We start from the raw sequence: 15,273 nt of genomic DNA, 5'->3' as shown, positions 1-15,273 counted from the left end.
AAATAAAGTTAGCAGCAAAATTATCGGGATTCAACAGGTAAAACTAAATGAACTGTACAATAGACATGTACTGAAAAAGGCGGAATCCATCATGTCTTGTAGTTCTCACCCCCTGCATGCAGAATTTAAGATGTTGCCTTCTGGTTCCCGTCTTAGTCAGCCATACGCCAAAACAAATAGATATAAATTCTCCTTTGTACCTTCTGTTATCTCTTTGATAAATTCTGAAAAAAAGAGGTAACATGTGCACTGAATTGAAATTTACATTTAAATGTTATTTTAAATGTATTGGTATTAATGGTATAAATGGTATTAATATATCAATTTGTCGGATGTGTATTGTAAATTTTAATGATGTTGAATATTTTTGTTGTCATGTATTGTTGGGTACTACTTTGCTACTGCAGCAAAACTAATTGCCCCTCGGGGACAAATAAAGTTCTTGAACTATTTGTCATACAGGAAGGCTCTGTGAGAACCTGGAAGACCGGTGCACAGGAAAATGAAGTCATGTTAATGAAAAAAAAGAGGGTATAAGAGAGCCAAAACACCTAAAACTATAGATTTTTTAAATTTTTTATTTATTAACATGATAAAAACATTATGTCGAAAACTGTAGAATTCAAATACATTTTTGTTGCAAAAATAAGTAATTTTCATCAACAAGAGCAGTTGAAAAAGAGGTTAGGGGAGGCAGATCAGACAATAACCTGTACAAATATCCAAAGTGGGAATTAGGATTAGGGCTGTGCTCGATTGAAGAAATTCTATATTCTTATTCTCATTCAATTGTATCGACTAATCGATTAGTTGATTTAATCGACAGATCTGTAAATCTGAGTTTCTCCACAAAGAGTCATGCAAAAGCACCACTTTAATTCTTGTGTTTACCAGAGATGTGCTCGTACGTTTCTTGGAAATAAATCATTCAGCATGAAAAAAGCATCAAACATGACTAATGGACTAAAGAAATCTAAGTTGACTAAGACCAAAACGACCGATTAGTCGACTAAGAGGGAGCAGCCCTAGTGGGAATAACCTCAAAGAAACACGTATCATACATCTATTGAAGAAAAGGACAATAGGATAAATTTTTAATACGGTTATACCTGTTTGAATTAAATAGCATAATATTCCACAACATATATAGCATGTATAATTGAGACTTATGTAAACAATATACATATCTAGTATTATACAATTGAAAATAAAATCTCTGATGCATGTGTGAAGATTTGAGTGAAAAAAGTAAAGTGAAAGGAAACCAATATTTTGAATCATCTGCATTATTTCTATAGCTATGTCGCCATCAATATTAGCTTGCTTTCCCTTTGTCCAAACTAATCATCTAAGATGCGAATTGTTAAAATGAGAAAACGCTCCAAACTAAAATGATGAATCACATGGCGTACCACTTCAACCACGCGTCTTTGTCCTCAACATTTGTGCCAACACACCTGTGAAACGGAAATCTTTTTTAACAAAGTGTGAAAGGGTTTTTGAGGAGGCATCACTGAGAGCAAACCCATGGCCGTGCCGCTGTGGCTTGGCTAGCACCTTTCACTTCATTGGCCCAATGAAATACAGTGTTCATTAGGCCATTGATCAACTAGTCTCATCCTGTCACAAGATTACAGCTGGCCAGCGCACCCACCTCCACACACACAAACACACTCACACACAGACACGCACACACCTCTGCCGTGAGACACAGGGCTGGTAAGTGGGGTCAGAGGTGGCTTGTAGTAATCCATCTAACCAGCGTGACAGCGGCAGCTAATAAATCACTTATTCATCGTTTAATCCATCGTCTTGTCGCCACCAAACTCCCAGAAAACAATGCCTTCACCAAACACCCCCCCTGCTGCAGAGCATCCCCGCATCCATACAGACAGGTACACCACAGCTCCGGACCTGCATACACATCCCTGATAAAAGTTGTCAGAGAAACCACATCTGTACCGTTGACCTTCTATTCATTCCCTCCTGACCCCTAAAAAGAAATGCATTTTTGGTTTGAGAAAACGCCAAAAAAACCACCCACTCAACGTGTTTTAAACAAGGACCCGTTAACTGAGAGAGACGGATCAGGGACCCCCTACTACACGTGTCAAACTGTCTGGCCCGCTGATCAATCTAGGTTCACAATATATTTTGGCCCACCTAGTTGTGCGCCAAAACCAAAAACATGGGAAACAGTTTTTCAACTTGCAGTTACGTGACACTCAAAGCAGAATTTGGCAAATTTGCCGACTTTGAAACTCAGAAATTCCCCCCCCAGAAGAAGCAGAGAGTTTGCATATTCAGACTGTGAAAGAGCTTGTTGCGAGTCAGCTGTGTGGTAGCCTACTTAGAAAATGTAATCATCGTTTTTGCTGGATTTGGTAAATTCTAGGATGACTTTGGAACATCTTTGCTAATTTTTTCAGGGCTTTATGTGGACCAATTTGTAAGTGAGAAGACTATATGAGGCATGCAATAATTGAGTCAAAGATATTTTACTTTTTCGATGAAATAAAAGCATGTCAAACTATACATGTCTGGCCCTTGATGTGATTCTCGTTTTCCAGTGTGGCCCTTATTGAGTTTGACACCCCTGTGTCAACAGTAACTTAATTTGATACAATATATGTAGTAGGGCCTGCTACATATATTGTATCAAATTAAGTTACTGTTGAACTAGGCCTACAATAACATGTAGGGTGGCCTAAAGCCTTTATACATACCTTTTTAGTGCATACCTATTAAAATAATAATTGTTTGTTGATTTTATAAATCATGCCTGAATGTTAAACGTTAATGTGTCACAGTGAATCCTCAGGATGAATCGATGGCTTCCTGTGACTACCTTACCCATAGGCCAGTAAGCCTATCAAGAATGGCTTTTATTCACAAATAGGCTGATTTATATTTTTTAATAATATGTTGGAGTCATGTTAAGACATTTACAACTCTGAGGACCCCCTAGAGGGTCCCCGACCCGTGTTGAAGATCTATGCCCTAGAAAAAGAAGCTGGAAAAAACATTTTGTTTGTCGGATTCTCCCTGAATGGATTGGTATCGCATCAACTCCCTAAATCACATCATGCACATGAAACTAACTATGACATAATTTAATGCTAATTCGTCTTGAAGTGATATTTTTTTGGTAGTAAATTGTCTTCAATGATCCTTATATCTGCATTGTTTCAAACTATCTGAAGCTAAAATACCAGTTGATAGCCGTTTTCAAAGCTGTTTTACTGAATATGAACAAATATACGGTGCTCGTTTGTGTTGATGCTGAGGATTGCCATCTGTTCATGCTCTCTGGGATGTTATAGATAATTGCAAACAGATGCTTTTTTTTTCCTTGAAATTACAAATGTCATAGCAGAAGAAGACAGACAAACCAGAAGCAAAACGTGCTGACATGGAATTGAAGCTTCACAATGGAACATTTACTAGAAATATGTGCGCAAATAAAATAAAGCGCTTGGTTTACTAAATCAGCTGCTCATTCCACAGTCAGCTGCTGGACTGATCCCATCCAGCAGGTGGAGATGCTTTGATACATGTCACTGGGGTTAATGCAGACAGACGCATTAATGTCTTTACCCTGGAAGTCCAGAGTTCTCGCGAGAGCACAATTTGAACGGCATTCAGTAATGATGCTCATTAACTATGCCCATGTAGCCGAGCTGCACCAATCACATCGGTGTATATGATATAGGCGGGCCAGAGGCGAGCTAAACAGATGACGACAGCGCTGCTACATCAAAGTCATTAGTAAACATTGCAAGATGGCTACGGATGAACACCAGTTGTTTGTAACAGCTTTGGCCGCTACATTGAACGAGTTAGACTTGGCTTTTTATCTAAAAGAGGAACAGAAGACGGCGCTCCAATCGTTCCTTTGCAAGAAGGACGTTTTTGCCGGATACGGCAATCATTAAATCTACCAGTTAGCTCCGCTGGTAGCTAAGCGTATGGGTACACTCTACGTCACCCCGTGTATTGTTGTGATTGGTCATAGTGTTATCCAATTGCTTGCAGTTAGATTTTCAAATGCATGCTTGGTGGTGCCCGTCGAGTTTGGCCATTTTCATTACTCAGTGCCAGACCCTTAATCTTTCAGATTTGGGTCTGGATTTCCAGGCTATAATGTCTTACCAATAGAAAAGAAAAGTAAAGTTGCAGCCTTCAGTGATTTCACATTTCATTAATATGCTCACTACTCGTTCCTTTGCTATTACAAAATAACCGGATAGTATTTTCATTAACCATTTTTGTACTTATGTAACTTCAGATATGTCTGGGTCTCTTATATAGTGTGTGTGTATATATATACAGTACAGGCCAAACGTTTGGACACACCTTCTCATTCAATGTGTTTCCTTTTTATTTTCATGACTATTTACATTGTAGATTCTCACTGAAGGCATCAAAACTATGAATGAACACATATGGAATTATGTACTTAACAAAAAAGTGTGAAATAACTGAAAACATGTCTTATATTTTAGATTCTTCAAAGTAGCCACCCTTTGCTTTTTTATTAATAAGGGGAAAAATTCCACTAATTAACCCTGACAAAGCACACATGTGAAGTGAAAACCATTTCAGGTGACTACCTCATGAAGCTCATTGAGAGAACACCAAGGGTTTGCAGAGTTATCAACAAAAATTACATAATTACATAATTGCAAAAGGGTTCTCCAATGTTTTCTCAGTTAGCCTTTTAAAATGATATCAGATTAGTAAACAGAATGTACCTTTGGAACAGTGGATGAATGGTTGCTGATAATGGGCAATAGATATTTCATTAGAGATCAGCCACTTCTTTCTACAACAGTCGAGAACCATTTTGCAATTCTGTAAGCACATCATGGAATCTGACAACTCCTGCCCTGATTAAAAAAACAACACAACTGATCTCAGCTGGTGTTCTGTTGGTAATGGAGTGGAAATTTATGTTGTGACCCCAAACTTTTGACCGGTAGTGTGTATATATATATATATATTTACTTTTTAAAACTTTTTTTCTCACTACAACCTTCTTTGTGGCTAATGTACAGTAAATCCCATCTATGCCATGTTTACGCCTGCTTTTTTAGAGGTAAAGATTGTCTACACAAAACTGGATGTTTTGTGGCTGTAGTAAATCTGACAGAATAAATAATTGCCTCCGTTAACATGTCTCCATTGATTATCTGGGTAATTCTCTCACCATCTCATTCATATGCAGTAAGGAGAAAGACACACCTTGTACACACTTGGCTTAAATCTGACACAAACTGCGAGTCCAGGTGCCTGGTGCTCATGTCTTTAGGGCAGAATATGTGTCACATCTGCACCAGAGAAAAAAGACCCTAAAGTCTCCGGAGGTCTTGCCCAATGTGATGGCGTACTGGCGATTGAATGGCCTTTTGTTAACAGGAATTATGTAAAACCGGGGGTGAGACTTAAGTTCAAGTTACTTCTCCACACAGTTTACTCATGTATAAAAAAGAATGTCGTGTCATGTCCGGTCTTTTGAATTAAGCCTGCATTCAAAAGCCATCGCTCCGCTCCACCTCTAAAACGACCCTCATTCCTGCAGCCTTAATTTGCTCTTCCTTTCTTCGTCTCTACCCATCGCTCCTCTTAATTCACGCTTTCCCAAAGCATGTTGTCTCACCTGCCAAGAGAGAGAAAGGGGAGAAGGAACGGAAAGAGAAGGAAGGGAAAAAAGGAAGGGGGCTGATCGTATAGTTTAATTACCAGCCCTGACTTGTAAGTGCTCTGGTGGGGAACTACACGACCCAGCTACAAGAGACAGCTCAGCTCCATCCCATTAGAGTGGGAACAGAAGGATACGCTGCTGCCTGTTTCCTCTCGCTGTCCTACAATCCTTCACTCCTCTCCGGCCTCCCCTTTTTCTTGCGTCTCCTTCATACTTGCCTCCTTTCCTTTCACTTTTTTTCTCGACACTCCCACTTCTCTCAGTTAACTTTGTTTAACAGGCATGTGGAGTACATAAAATAATTGCTTGCTAGATAAGGTCTCTCTGTGGCATCCCCTTGTCTCTGTGATTGAAAGTCACTGGGTTAAGAACATGAGTAAGAGGTTAACGGTAATAAAAATAGCTATTATGCATAGATTCCCTTCCGACGTGTCACTCCGAGAAAAGGGAGAGAGGGAAACAGAGAGAAGGAGGGAGGGATACTGGCACCTAATTACAAGGAGCGCACTTGGCTGCTTTTATCAGTAATTGGACTATACAGCCCTTCATTATAATTTACTTTCTCCCCCAAACTGTGATAATGCAGACAAGCAGAACTGAGTGGGCCTGTTAGTGGCCCAGAAACTGACACCAGTTAATGGTTAATTATAATGACTAAATTAAAGGAGTGACGGTGAGAGGGCACTGGATAAAGCTCAGGCACTTAATTTAACGGGATCACTATCAGAGAAAACTCATGAGTTCAAGATTGGAAATAGAAGTGAGACAAGACAAAAAAAAAAAAACAACAGGAGAAATTGGTAAAAAGAAAACGACAGAGACTTTGTTTGTGTAGGGCTTTTTTTATTGGTCTCATTGTCAGAGCAGGGAGCCGAAGACGTGAATGTGTGTCCAGGGATTAAGAGACCATTAATTGTCTGTTTCAGACTGTGATTGAAAACAGGGTGAAAACATATTTTCATTTAGGAGTCCACTCGACAGAATGCTTCTTGCTTTAAGCAATTACTGCTCGGGACAATGTAGCACGCAGACAGACAAAGAGATGCTTATGTGTCTGCGGCAGGCCGGCATTAAACACACTTGCAATCAAACTTTATTTGAACCCATTGAACCCTTTGCTGTTCACTCCCTTACTTTACCACTGGGAATACATGCCATGGGAACAACAACCATGCCCAACAGCAATGTGATTATTTTACATGATTTAAAATGTTTAAAGTACTTGCATTACAATTACCAACCCCAATAACTCTCTATTATTATTTTGACATTTTGGTGGGCTTGTGTGAAAGGGTTTAGGCAGTTTAACTAAGACGTGTTAGCTTGGTGCAGGTGTAGGAGGGGATAGAAGTCAAGCTAGCCAAAACAGTTGCCAATAAGGCCGAAATATAGTAATTACCTGGGATTTGATCAGAGTTGAAGTGTGTGTCACGGCTTTACTGTAAGGATGACTTCTGGAGTGCCGTGCGCAGAAGTCTCGCTTTGCCCGACCTTCCTCCAAAGCACGCTGGAGGAGGGTCTGGCTACTCCACACAGCATTCAGGGATGGGAGGAAAACATGCTTTGGTTTACTGGCATTTCTTTAAACCAATCACAATCGTCTTGGACGCTGCTAAGTGCCGGAGGAAAGCTTTGTTTTGGTGGAACGTGTGTACGTTCAAGAGTTGTTTTAGTCGTGCGACAGAAAACTCAGATTGGACAGATAGTCTAGCTAGCTGTCTGGATTTACCCTGCAGAGATCTGAGGAGCAGTTTAAAATGCCAACAAAAAGGAAGCCCAAGGCAAACGGATATCCGGCCTAAAGGAGTGAAATCTGGCGGATTTTCCGGCTGCAACGGAGCAATCCCGGAAGTGGAACATCAAGGATATAGACTATGTGCGCAGTAACTGAGACTGATGCACACCACATGAGAATCAAGCCAATTTTGGGCTTGATTTTCCCCCCTCCCGACAAGGGAGCCCCGATTTTTTTGATGGTTCTAAGGATTATCTTGCCAGATTTTCCTGTTGTATGATGTATATTAAGATCTGATGAGTGTTTTTTCAAAATCTCCTGATCTGCTCGTAAGTCCATCCTGGGCACACCGATTCCAAATATTTTTTTTTTACACATGTTCAATATTTACGATCTAATATCCTGGTAGAATGACAATACACCTCACTGGTTTGAGCCGGGAACGGCGAGGACAGCCCAGGACGCAATCTAGTCTAGTTGTACAGTAGCTAACAGCGCTAACCGCTACAGTGCAAAAAGAGCATTAGTTAGCTCCATGATTGGCTTACACTCACCTGGCCAAACATCTAATTTGAATGATAGTCATTATTATAAGGAGTGCATTTTTATGTGATTTCTAAGCAGATTAACCCTTAGTGAATGGATGATGATGTTTAAATCAATCTAAAATAAAAACCACGACAGAGCATTCGTTGTCTTTGAAAAAGAAAGCTTAACGCGGGAAATAGGGCTGGGTTGGGCATACTCTGAGGAAACCTCCCTCGAGCACGACCAGTCATGCCTTAACCTGGAACCCACAAGGAGGGGGGGGGGGAGCCAGGAAGACCCAGGAACCGCTGGAGAAGGTCTTTGGAGGCAGAACTCAAGAAGACAACATCATCCTGTGGGAAGCAGAGAAGACCGCCCAACACTGAACCAGCTGGAGAAAACTTGTAAAATGACCTTTGCGTCCCAAAGTGCAAAATTAGGTTAAATGATAAATGATACTGCTTAATCTGTCTGTACACAGCAATGAAATAACATATCAGCATGCTCAGGAGCAAGTACTGCAACCCCCCCATACCTCTCTCTCTCTCTCTCTCTCTCTCTCTCTCAACCACGCACGTACACATGCAAACGTTACAGTATTCTGAGAGTCAATAAGAATCTGAACTGTCAGATGCCTGACAGGACTTTTACCAACAACCTCGCCGTTGATAGGAACACACTCAAACACGACTCCCTGTCACATGCAGAATATCAACTAAGATGACACTTGATGTGTATTATCATAATCGTGTGATTACATGTGTAGTTCAGATTTCCCTGCTTCAAATGGGAAGCGTGTGCGACTGTGTGACACTGTTAAACTCTGACGCTCTCTCCTTTCTCCTCACGCTCACACACATTCACTCACGCACAAACACACACACACACCGAGTAAATCCGTAGCTTTGTGTTGCTGTCTCCTTTGGTCCCTCTGGCTTTGCCTTAGCGGAGTGGCTGCCCCACTGATCCCTTCGCCTCACACATCTTCGGCACACTTTTCTACCAAGGTAATCGTCATCATCATCTTCTTCTTCTTCAGCACCACCATCTTCATCTTCATCATTAAGCTGGATCAGAATCATCATCTTACACCCTTATGAAAAAGAAGCCCTCCTGGTGGCATCCACCCGCACACACATGCAAACGTCCCCGCTTGCACACACACACACACACACACACACACACACATGGTGGCGGATCATCACTGCAGCTCTTTGGCTCTCTGAAATCCCCTGCATCATCAAAGGGAAAGGCCTGTCTGTCAGTCATGGGGGTGATTATGGGACTGAGTGACAGGGGACGACTGACACTAAGCGGCCGGGCTGAATGCACCTCCGTCAGGCCTGGCAGGTCTGGGTGACACCGGGGGCTGGGCCGCGTCCCTCACGTACGGGGATTAGCCTCGCCAGCTGCCATCTCAGCGCCACTCTGCTCTCAATCACACTAAGTGGCAAACACACACACTCACACATAGGCAACACATGAGGTGAAGAGCATACATACAGTGCAGCCGCACAAGGTGGTAGGCATGCTTGTACTGTATGGACACACACAAACAGGTACATAGGCTACATATCACACACAGAGAACACATGGGCTAGTGCACACAGTCACATGTTGCAAATGTAGACCTGCTGTATTGGTCCATCTGTCACCCCAAAAACTACTTTGGTGTCAATCTGTAACTCTTGTCTTCTCCACATAACCCTTTCCTGCTGCAGAAACGGGTTTCTCTTTCTTTCTGTGCACATTATTTACAATTTAAGGCATCACTTATTTCAAAACTTTTGCAAGAGCAGCTTGTATACATCATTAAATGTAAAAGAGGGACGTAAACACGTAAACACACAAGCAACTCACACTCAGCATGCATGTGTCAAGGGTCAAACAATTGACTACGATATGCACAAATACACCGAAAAAGGAGTCATCAGTATTAATCCCCTGAAGGGGTAATTACATTTATTCTCTCTGTGCTCTTATTTTACACACACACACACACACACACACACATAGTGCGTTTCACTGTCTTGTGGGGACCCGTCATTGACAAAATGCATTCCCTAGCCCCTTACCCTAACCTTAACCATCACAACTAAATGCCTAACCTTAACCTTTACCCTCACCCTAACCATAACCTAATTATATCCCTAATCCTAAAACCAAGTCTTAACCCTCAAACAGCCATTTAAACTTGTGTGGTCCAGCATTTTGGCCCCACAAAGCAGTCCGGACCCCACAAGTATACTGTATTCCCGGTTTTTGGACCCCATGAATACCTATACACACGCATTAATGTATGGAGAGATGTCAGTGCAAGGGTGCAGCGAGGGTGGCGCCTTGAGCAGTTGGGGGTTTAGTGCCTTGCCCAAGAGCACCTCTCCAGCTACCAGTCCACACTCCATACTTGGTCCGAGCTGGACTTGAACCGGCACCCCTCCAGTAGCCAAGTCCCCCCACTAAGCTACTGCCGCTGCATTGGTGTGTGTTTTCTCACATCCGCAGCAACTGTGCAAAACACAAAACCACATATTACATTATATGTACTTTGAACATAGCACTCCGATGTCACTCACAAAAGGTAGAAAACAAGGGTCTCTGTAATTCACACTCTGGCTGTTAGCTGTGTGTACGACTTGCAGAACACTTTAGTTCACAAGGTGCGTTTCAGACGCATGAACTGTCATGCAACCTGCTGACGATTGAATGAGAATACATGAATATGTATTTCAATCTGTGTGCATGTCTTTGACCTGCTGTAAATGTGAGCAGGTTTGGGGTTTTCAAGTGCCAGGGAGCAGAGACATTTCTCTAAAAAAGAGAGTGCGCAGAAGGCATGACGTTTTTATTTAGTTGTACTGTCCACCACCTTCTTTTTTAAGACGACACCCATAAGGTAACTGTCATTTAAATCTTAGCCTATAGTGCATGTGGGCCAGGACTACTACAATACAATAATATGCCAGGTTTCAAGTTTGGTTTATAGTTAGTGCATTGCAGGGCGTGTTCACACCTATAGTTTGGTAGAACCGGTGAAGTTGCAACATTGATGAATTTTTCATTTGGTTCCGTTTGCGGTCGCACTGCAATTGGTCAAACGCACCAAACACTGTAAACAAATGTCACACGGTGGGAACGCTCGCTGGTCTATTGGAAAGAGCGTCCGAGTGAAACTCGCCAACACTTCTGGTCTCCGAAATATCGGAACAAACACCAAATCTATAACATCTTGAGTTTTCTGGTTTTTGCTTTAGTGTTTTCTAATAATCTAGAAGAAGGCGAACGATGAGCAGCTGACGGAAAGCGAGTGAAGGAGAGGGAGGGCCACGATAAAGGAAATATTTTGATGTGTGGTCACAGACAGCAAGCGATGTACGGTCATATTGGTTATGGATTTGAAAGTTATCATCCCTTTAATCGTATAGGCCAAAAGTCTTTAAATTGTGTGCAAGATTGAAACTGCAGGCTAGTAAATGTTTAAGTGTTGTTTTTTGGTCCACTTGCTATATTTGGGCCGGATTGCATTCTCACCTAAAGTGAACTGAACTCTATAGCACTTGGAAGCCAATCAAAACCCTCGTTTTTAAAGGTGCCTTAGGTAGGATTGTGAAGACCCAGGACTTAGCCCAAAAATCATCAACAACTTCTCAGTCCCTCCCCCCTTTCCGCTAAAGCCCAAAACGGTCTCCTAAGCCTCTCCCCCCACAAGGGAGAATTAATGCGTGTGCATGAGCAGTGATTGTCACGCAGTTAGACATGAGCTTTCACACCACCTCAAACGAAGAGTCCCGCGTTCAGTTGAAACGGAAAACAAACTGCTCAGGTGTGAAAGCAACCTCATTCTACCTGCTGTAATGTGCATTTTTTGCACATATTTCTGGAAACACACAGAAATAAAAATAAACACACACAAAAACAAGAAGATGAAATAAAAGGTAATGGAAACAGATGTTGTGAATACCTCCTACTTGCTCTACAGCATGCATCCACATATGTAGCACATCTGTCTCTATTCCACCAGAAAGTCTGGATAATAAAAAAATAAATAAAAAAAAAAGAGCAGGGGTGTCACATTGTACAGGCGCATCAGAAAGGGCGAATCCATTCATAAAGAAACAAAAAATGCGACAAACAATACACTTGTGATGTTGTATTCAAATGACTTGCTGCAGATTTTCCTCTTCTCACTAGGTCAGGCTCAGTGGCGGTTGTAGGGTGACAAAAGACGTTGTCTTCTAATGTTACATTATCCTTTTCACTGACATTTGGATGCCACTCAAAGGAACACTGAAGAGGGCTTGAGTATTGTTAACGGAGTTGATGAAGGTTTTTATTTTCTGCCTTTTCGAGTCATGATTCACTTCGAACAAGGACGATACCTTCCACGGCGAGCCATCAGCAAGCCTCATTTCACCTCTCGATGAGACAGACCATAATAAGCATGGCTGAAACCCGGATCGCTCCTTCCCTCTCTCTGTCCTCCTAGACCTGCTGCTGCGTTTTCACTGTAAACCTCATTAACACCCACACACCATACACAGCCCTCTCCCTATGTTTCCTCTCCTCCCTTTTTCCCCTCCCATCCGTAACCTCTCTAACCTGGCAGACTGCACACCTTGGGCTTATTCAGCAGAGTCAAATGCCAGTCTCTTTTTTTCCTCCGACAGCCACTCTTCTGCTCCCATGCACTCACATTCACACCTCGCCTACCTCTTGGAAATGGGATTGTCTGGGAATCCGACTCTGCCTACCCCCCCCCCAACAGGATAATTGAAAATGGGACTGCAAGGGCAAATAAAAAAAAAGAAAGAGAAATGCCACATGTTCTTTTGTAGCCCCTCCTTACTCACACCCTGCCTGTTGATGTATAACTGAGACCCAGAACCAGTGGTGTTACAGGGAGTTGGACCTTTTTTTTTTAATCTTGAAAACTGCGTTTGAACAACTGGTATAATCAAGTGATCTGTATTTGGATAATCGGAATGAAGTAAAAGCCATGTTAATCCCTTAAATCGCCCCTGCACAAGTTAAGATCTTGGGAGGAAAATTGCTGAATTGTTGCATTATTTATTACAGTCAGCCAACTCAATGTGGAATTGATTATTATGTGAATGTAGAATATGTAGCGTTGCTTTTTGGCATCTCGACTCTGAAATTGTCACTCCCCAAAAAGAAGCACCAAGCTCAGCACAGCAGGGCGTAACTCCCCGACCCCGCCTCCAGGGCACCATAGGCTCAGAGCCTACAGGTAAATGGAGACTGTGTCTGTGAGGTTTGTGTCCCATTTGTAAAATAAAAGTAAAAATAAAAGTAAGCAGTGATGTGTTTTTTTTAAAGAGCCCATATTATGAAAAAAATGACTTTTTCTGGGATTTGGGGTGTTATTTTGTGTCTCTGGTGCTTCCATACACATAAAACACTTGGAAAAAATAAACATCCATGCTGTTTTGAGTGAGATATGAGTTTCTGAATGTGTCCTGCCTTCAGTCTAGCCGAGACGAGGTGGCTAACCAAAGCATGCTAGCGCTTGCATGCTAGCGCTAGCATGCTAGCTCGTTGTCAATGGCAAAACACTGCTACAACACACACTAGTTCACATTAATTTTTTTTTTCAATCAAATTAAACAAAACAGAACAAAACACCCAAATTCAATGAAAGTAGTGCACTGATAATTTATTTTACTTATGAATAGCGTTGAATGAAACAATCCACTTTATTTGTTTTTGATGATTTGGTTAAGAAGAAACCCAAATGTTCTGATATAGAAACTTTTTGAAAATGGGTCACATTTGACCCCAGGGTCAAATTACGGAACAAACAGAACTACTTCAGGTTCTGTGTCATGTGTGTAACTGGAAGTTAAGTAACGTAAGCGATGATTTTAACTATCTTTTTCTAAACGTAACTATGTAGTTTTGGCCCTATACCTAACTAAACTGCAACCGTTTTATAACATTAACAACGTGTTTAAAACTGTGACTGTTACGTTCTGTCATTTAGGTATGAGGCTCTTATGGGTCGCATTAGAGAGTAGGAATAAACTACCTAATTGTTGTATGGTTTGGAAGACTTGTTGGGCAGATGCAGCGTGGGGCTCACAAAATGCTAGAAGGGTCGCCGTAGCTTTCAGGTGAGCGCTGTGGCAGCATGCATTACAACATTAAAAGTAAGGATGCACCGAATCCAAATTTTTGGGGTTCGGCTGAATACCGAATCCACTGGGTAAGATTCTGCCGAAACCGAATCCTACTCCCATCCTCCGTCCCTTAACACAGTAAACACATTAATCGTCACTGTCTGGTTAACACAAGTTTTTAGCTGTGACTGTCCTTCCTTTGAAGGTGCTGTCTGTAGATTCCTTCATGCACAACACGTATTCTTTCGGATGTTTCACAAGCAAATGTTGTAACAGCGGCCATGTTGTGTATTGTTTAGGGTCCTCCCCACCACGAGACAAATCGGCATTGCAAATTGAACATGTAGCTGGACTGGAATGGCCTTCTTTTGACTGAAAGTACTGCCAAACAAGACTTTTTCTGCTCACGTTCCATTTTCACTTTCTCACAGCCTACTGTATTGAACGCTCCACCTACGTAAACACCTTCCCTTCATCAACGGCGGCGTCATTATGTCAACCAGCGTAGCGCGCGTAGTGCAAGCGTAGGGTTCGGTTCGGTGGAAAAAAATTCTAAGGTTCAGCAGAAACCTGTTATGGGTCAGTGTCTGTCTCCCTGTCCCAGCCTGTTTTCCTGTTCCCCTTTCCCTTGTGTGTGTGTGTGTGTTGTCTGTGTCTGTCTACATGTCACTCAAGAGGATCTAGGTCAAGGGGTGTGGCCATTCTCACCTGCTCTGCTCCAGCCAGCTGCAGATCATTCCAGTAATCAACCAACACCCAGCTGCAGCTCATTCCAGTACTCAACCAACAGTTATCTACCCGGGCTGTTCACCTCTTCAGCGCCAGTTCGTTGCAACCATTCCTGTGGTAACGTGGCTCCACTCTGTGCTCGAGAGTATTCAGTCCTGTTATTAGCATACCTGTTGCCTCCTTTTGTGCTTGTCTCACGCTTCCCATCTCTGTTCAGTTCCCACCTCTGGACCTGCTGCTTCTCGGTTCTCATCTGCCTCCTCGCTGCCTGCTCACCTCGCAACTCCGTTCTCAACCAGCCTTCCACCCAGCTCTCGTCTTCGCTGCCTGGCCACACACCCGCCGTCGGATCTCCAGCTTCGACTCCACCTGGAGCTGCTCTCCTGGCCATTCCCTCCTGCACTATCCACATTGTGTCCAATAAAACACTGCTAACTGCT

At 42.4% G+C, this 15,273-nt stretch overlaps 1 long non-coding RNA gene across 1 annotated transcript; it reads left to right on the top strand.

The window, feature by feature from the left end:
• Window positions 1-14,691: 14,691 nt before the first annotated feature.
• LOC120555407 lies at window positions 14,692-15,273 on the top strand. Its single transcript, XR_005638706.1, has 2 exons — window positions 14,692-14,950; window positions 15,051-15,273. It is a non-coding gene; the product is annotated as an uncharacterized LOC120555407 (long non-coding RNA).

The sequence above is a fragment of the Perca fluviatilis genome, chromosome 3 (genome assembly GCF_010015445.1).
Source record: "Perca fluviatilis chromosome 3, GENO_Pfluv_1.0, whole genome shotgun sequence".
NCBI classification, from domain to species: Eukaryota; Metazoa; Chordata; class Actinopteri; order Perciformes; family Percidae; genus Perca; species Perca fluviatilis.
Note: the sequence above shows the minus strand (reverse complement) of the source record. Positions and strands in the feature narration are given on the sequence as shown.